The sequence below is a fragment of the Triticum aestivum genome, chromosome 1B (genome assembly GCF_018294505.1).
Source record: "Triticum aestivum cultivar Chinese Spring chromosome 1B, IWGSC CS RefSeq v2.1, whole genome shotgun sequence".
Lineage (NCBI taxonomy): Eukaryota > Viridiplantae > Streptophyta > Magnoliopsida > Poales > Poaceae > Triticum > Triticum aestivum.
Window position 1 is genome coordinate 597,618,214 of NC_057795.1, and position 7,024 is coordinate 597,625,237.

At 47.3% G+C, this 7,024-nt stretch overlaps 1 pseudogene; it reads right to left on the reverse strand.

The window, feature by feature from the left end:
• Positions 1–1,718: 1,718 nt before the first annotated feature.
• LOC123096641 (phenylalanine ammonia-lyase-like) lies at positions 1,719–5,577 on the reverse strand (annotated as a pseudogene).
• Positions 5,578–7,024: the final 1,447 nt, after the last annotated feature.

The following is a 7,024-nucleotide window of genomic DNA, read 5'->3' on the forward strand; positions in this document are numbered from 1 at the left end:
AGTCATGGCCTCGCTGTCGTAGCCGCTCCAACACCATCCTCGGCGATTGCAGCAGGTCAAAAAGATGGTTCCAGCAAAAATCCTATGCAGCAAAAAACATGGCACCCCGCCGTCGTGGCCGCCCAGCACTATCCTCTCCTGTTGCAGCAAATCGAGAAACTGATTCCAGCAAAAATCAAAAAAGGCAGCAACTTACCACAGCCCACCACTGTCGCCACTCACCACCATCCTCGCCGGTTGAAGCAAATCCCCGCGTCGGTTGCAGCAAATCCCCATGTCGGTTCCAGCATCGCATCTCACCGGTCGAACGTGTTACCTCGGACATCGTCGCCAGTCAGAGGACGCAACAGGCTCCGCCACAGGACGGACTCTCCACGGCCTCGCATCCATGGGCCCGGCTCGCCGTGGCCGTGGGCGCAGATCACCACGGTGGTGTTTGGTGGAGCAGCCATGGAAGAGATATAAGAAACAGAAGGTGGGTAGTGGCCATGGACGACCGGCACCGCGTCGGCGGTGGCTGAGAATCCCAGCGGCGACGCGCTAAGACGAGGGCGGAGCAAAGGAGATGGAGCGGAGCGAGATGGGAGGAATGGATGTGGTCGTTTAAGCCTCCGAGAAGATAAGGTGAGGGAAGAGCGGTGGATGGGCCCCACTGAAGATACGTACGCACGCGCGACGGTCGTGCATGACCGGCCCAATTTTCAGCCAGTCCGCCGGGTACAAGCATTTACCATAGATGTCCCTCGGAAGCGGTTTCTTTCAGTGTTTTTTGTGTTTGTTTTTAAATGTGTTTTCTTCTTAGGTTTCGTTTTCTTTGTTTATTTACCGCTTTTCTTCGGTTTTTGATACATGTTACACATGCTCAAATACATGGTGAAAGTTTGAAATACACATTTTTTATTTTTCAATACGTTTAAGTATTTATAAAATGCACCACATGCACATTTTTCTAATGGTACACACACACAGACAGACACACACACACACACACAAACAAACACACATATATATATATATAACTATGCGAACATATTTTACATTATATAAGTTTCATTGAAAAATATCCCGACATATATTTTTGAAACATGTGAACATTTGTTAAATTGTGACATACATTTTTTGGCTGGTACCTTTTTGGTAACTTCATGATTTTTTTACATTTTGGGTCTAATGTGTGGAAATTTTGGGTCTGGACTCATTAAAAGGGCTAATGTGTGGGCGTTTTTTTACGCGTTAGAGCGATATAAGGAAGGGGGAATTTTTTTTGACCATTGCCCAAATTAAGAACAAACAAAAAAAGGGCAAGAATCAGACAAATATTTTGCACATAAGACCACGTGATACAAAATGACATGACACAAATTGGACTTACATGACACAAGTTCGACTTACCCGCGAACCAACTTGTGGTTGGATGGTTAGAGGAACTGTGGTATCCCCTGCCCATCAGGGTTTAAATTCTGATGCTCGCATTTATTCCTGGATTTATTTCAGGATTTTCGGCGATGGGCATTCAGTGGGAGGAGACTTTCCCGTCGACGATGAGGTGCTGATGTTCAAAAAAAAAGTACGACTAACCCGAATGAAAGACAACTGATTGTCTAATAGACATTAAAAAAAGCGCATATACACACATGCAATGATCTCAAAACACGTGAACAACAGTACTGTTCACTTATTTAGACACACACATATGGAGATAAAAACCTTGACACGAGTCAGTTGATGGGCACAGGCTCACCGTTCCACTCTTTCAGGCACTTAAGCATGGGGTCGATGAGCTTGCCTTGGCTGACCCCCACGAACACCTTGTCACACTCTTCGTCAAGTGCGAGAAGCTTCTCCCCGGTTAGAAACACGCATCCGAGTTCCTCACCAGCAAACTGATAGAGTGGGAATGACATTCTCCCCTTGATCATGTTTGATATGGGTGCACTGCCCATCTCCATGGCCACACGTGCCGCTTCGACCTCCCGTGGCAACGCTATCACTAGCTCCTCCTCCGGCTTACTGATTGTGGACAACACCTCGTCGTCAGTGCTCTTGCTACCAAGAGCGTGCTCAAGGAGCACACTGCGCAGCTTGTGCATCACGGGGTAGTTGGCGCTGCATGGGTTGTCAGCGTGCTTGAAAACGTCCACGCGGTCGACGGCGGCTGCGAGCTTGTTCTGAATACTGGTGGCGTCGACCACTTTCTTAGCAGCCTGCACCACACATGTGTTGACAAAGATTTTGATGTTTTGCTCCAGGTGGCGAAGGTCGACAGCCTGGCAAAGTGCCACCAGGTACGTCGAGGACATGAGCTTCAGTATCTCCACCGCCTCCGCATTCTTCCTGGCTAAGAAAAGGCCGAGTGAGTTCACCCCCTGGTTGTGTTGCTCGGCGCTTTGGACATGGGTTGTCACCGGGTTGGCAAGGTACTAGAGCTCCGAGCAATAGGCGGCTATGGCGATCTCAATGCCTTTCAGACCATAGTCTAAACTCGGGTCCCGACTGCTAGCCAGGTTTGACGTCATGCCATTGTTGTAGAACTCATTCACGAGCTCAGAGAACTGCTCGGACATAGGCTTCTCAATGCTGGCGATAGCAAGGCGGGTGTTGTCCATGGACACGCCGATGGGTGTTCCCTAGAAGTTACCACCATGGAGTGCTATGCCACGGTGCACATCAATGACTGGATTGTCACTCATAGAATTCACCTCACGCTCTATACACTTGGTAGCCGCCCGAATGACCTCGATCTGCGGGCCAAGCCACTGTGGTGCGGTGCGGATCGCATATCTATCTTGTTTTGGCTTGAGGTGTGGGTCCATGTTGTTCACCATCTTGCCATAGACCATGAACGGGCTGCCAGCTAGGATGTGCTCCATGATAGCCGCGGCCTCAATTGTGCCAGGGTGATGTTTCAACTTGTGGATTAGATTTTTTTAGAAAAGGAGGTTAACCCCCAGCCTCTGCATCATTCGATGCACACAGCCATTTTATTAAGAAAAGAGGTCCAAAAGTCTCCTGAGGTGGTCTCAAAAGATCATGAAGAAACAAATGCCACACGCGGCCAAAAAATAAAAAAGCCACAACCGGCTATAATATATCAAGATGTCTACACACCTAGCCTATTACTGGACCGCCATCCATATCGGTTGTATGTATCCCGTGCAACCGTTTCCCATTGGTTGCACCCAATAGCCATGTGTGCCTTGTGGTCCGTATGGCTCAGCAAGGACCACGTACGGATCCATGTAGACGCTCTAAAGATGACATGCAAAAAATTAGTAATGTTTTGTCTGTTAAAGGCAACATCATTCCGAAAATTCCATATCACCCAAAGCAACGCACATGCTCCAACTCTCATTTGTGCAGCTGTCTAAGGAACCACCCCATCCAGCCTGTCAGGAAAGAACTGTATATTGAAGTTGGCAGAGTGATGTTAAAAGCAACATGAATCGTTCTCCAAAGTAATCTAGCAATCGGACATTTAATAAGTAGATGTTCAATTGTTTCATTCTGGTCACAAAAGCAACATCGTTGACGCCCTTCCCAATTGCGTTTTGCTAGATTATCTTTGGTTAACATTACACCTTTGTGAACAAACCACATAAACACTTTTATTTTCAACGACACCTTAATTTTCCAGAAATGGCCCGACCTTGGGATGTCTCCAGTATTAATTAAATCATACATTGATTTAATCGTGAAAAGACCTGACCCCGTTAACTTCCAACTTATCGTGCCATTGGCATCCGAAAGATTAATCTCCATTAACCTACGCACAAGATGCATCCATGTATCCCAGCATGGACCCACAAGTGCCCGTCGAAATTGAATATTAAGGGAAATTGACTGCAATATAGACGCAACAGAAACTTCTTTCCGTTGTGCAATGTGATATGAAACTGGATACTGTAACGCTAATGGAGTGCCCCCAAACCAGGTATCCTCCCAGAATCAAGTTTGTTGCCCATTCCCCACTTTAAATGTCACTCTGTTAAAGAAAGAAACCTTCGTCCTCATAAATCCTTTCCAAAAAGGTAAGTCTGACGGCTATGCCGTTACCTGAGCCAAAGACTTAGCGTATAAGTATTTGTTTCGAAGTAACTGCAACCACACACCCTCAGTCTCCACTGAAAGGCGGTATAACCATTTGCTCAATAAGCACCTATTCTTCACTTCTAAATTCTCGACACCCAATCCGCCCTGGTCATTTGGTCTACAAATCATCTCCCACTTGGCAAGCCTATACTTGGCCTTATTCTCATCAATTTGCCAAAAGAATCTGGATCGGTAGAAGTCTAATCTTTTCCATACTTCTACTGGTACTTCAAAGAAAGAGAGGAGGAACATCGGCATGCTCGTTAGCACCGGATTAATAAGAATTAGCCTTCCTCCGTACGATAAAAAATTTGCCTTTCCAGCAACTTAATTTCTTCTCAAACCGATCCTCAATGCATTTCCACTCTTTATTAGGAAGTTTGCGATGATGAATTGGTATCCCTAGATACGTAAAGGGAAGCGCACCTAATTCACACCCGAACAACTGTCTATATCTTTCTTGCTCCTCCTTGGCGTGTCCAAAGCAGAACAATTCGCTCTTATTAAAATTAATCTTGAGTCCGGACAGTTGTTCGAATAAGCAAAGAACTAACTTCATGTTCCTTGCTTTCGCGAGGTCATGCTCCATGAAAATAATTGTGTCATCTGCGTATTGTAGGATAGATACCCCACCATCCACTAGACGCTGATAAGACCACCTACCTGACCATCTTGTTTCGCTCTGTTAACAAGCACGGTTAACATATCAACCACAATATTTAAAAGGATCGGTGACATGGGATCGCCCTGTCTTAATCCTTTAAGCGTTTGAAAATAATGACCAATATCGTCATTAACTTTAATACCAACGCTACCTCCCTGCACAAAGGATTGGACCTGTATTCTCTAGGCTTCGTCAAATCCTTTCATGTGCAAAGCTTGTTGCAAAAAAGACCACTTGACTTTATTGTAGGCCTTTTCAAAATCCACTTTGAAGATCACTCCATCAAATTGGTCGGCAAACTCTGATTTGCCATACATTACCTCACAAAACATTACGGGAAAAACCTCAGATAGGACGGCGAAGATGTTGCAATCAAACAACACCATGGCTGCAAGGGCGGCGGCCGCAGCCGTCCCACCTACAATGGCCAACCCCTTCGTGGGGTTCAGCTTGAAGAAGCCAATATCTATCCCGGCGATCTTGAATGCCTCGATGGCATCCACCTTCCTACCATCGTGGGTAAGTGCCTCTGCATTGGGGCGTCCAGTAAGGACACCGGTAATGTAAGCAAGAGGGACAACATCGCCACTCGCGGTGATGCTGCCCCGAAGGGGAATCCTTGGGTGTACTCCTTTGTTGATGAGCTTTGTGATGGCCTCGAGGATCTCGAAGCGCATGCCGGAAAATCCCTGAAGGAGGGTGTTAATGCGCACCAGCATGGATGCACGTGTAACCTCGGACGGCAGCTCGTGGTCGCTGCCAGTGCCGAATATGTCAGCAATGAGATGCCTGCATGCATGGAAGAATAAGGTCAATGTCGACATACGGCCGGCCAACAGACTAATTTAATTCTTGTAATTTATATTTTACACAGAAGTCCAGATTTTTGGTTCGTACATATGGACTCACTTTTTATAACTTGGGAAATGATTTTGGTTTCAACAAATTTAGCCTTTCCAATTTCCATTAAGAGATGCATCCCAGCGTTGCAAGTACAGTGGGCAAAATTCAGAGATGCATCCTCCTCTGCTAATACAGTGGTGTCATCCCAGCGTTGGAACAAGCTTTGGGTGACAGCAAAGGCTCCATGAGGATCGGGGGCATATTTTTTTGCGGTGCAAGTTTGCAAAGAAGGTCTCTGGAGGGAACTGAATTTGGTAGAGGCGAGGCTTTTGCTACTGTCACAACCTAATGCTGCTGCTGTTATTGAAGCTATTTTTACACTTAATCCTGAGATGCAGCGGAGATTGGAGGTTCTTCTCTGGGATTGACGGACTACAAGGAATAAAATCAATGCTGGTGATAAGGCAAGGACTACCAAGGACACATGTCACATTATTACTAAATAAACATATGCTTGATTTTGCAGAGGGTCCCGAGTCACCTCCTCAGGCGGCACCTATAGTGACAGGGTGGATGAAACCAAAACAGGATTTTATAAAAGTGAATTTTGATGCAGCTTTTAAACTGAATCCACTGTTGCTCGTGGCCATTGATGGTACACAGAATTATTCTGGAGTCGGACTCTCACCCTCGTACAAGCTCTCAATTCCGGTGATGCCGATAAAGGTGAGCTAGGTGTGTTGTTCCGTGAAGCTCGAAATGCTTTGAAAACTTTGACCGTTTTGATATTCAGATACCAAACGGACAGCACCACCTCCGGTGAGGTAGCGACCCGGATCCAAGAACCGGTTGTGCGGACGCAATGGATTCCCGTCGTTGCGAGTCCGAGTGCTGCCGTCGTGCAGCCGCCTCCCGGGAGTGGCGGAGCGGAACCTGGACGGCCATCTCCTCCTCGGGGTAGCGTGGGATGAGCTCATGGCTGACGGATCTGGAGGTGAAGGATTTAGATCCGCTGCCCGCCATGTCGAAGAAGGCCGGAGATCGCCAGAGGTGATCTTGGTGGCAGATGGGAGTGGAGGGGAGTGGAGTGAAGTGGCTCTAGGGTTTGGTCCGGCGAGCGGATGGGAATGAATACATGTGCGGTAGATGCGGGCCAATGCGGTCCACGCGGTCGTGCCCGGGCGCGCCCGAGCTCCCCCATATCCGCCCCATATTTGGGCTGGAAATGAGGGGTGCCAGTCAGCCCGGGCGTTTGAGGTCGGTTTAGGGATCCATCTAGATCATTTTTTCGTGACCGATTAGTCATTGGGCGTCCTGCTGAGGCGGGTTTGAGGGATCTGACTATAAATACACTTAGTTAACACTTTCGCTTTGGTGCAACCACCCTAAACACATGCTAGTCAAGAATCCGAACGCAGGACCTCCTAC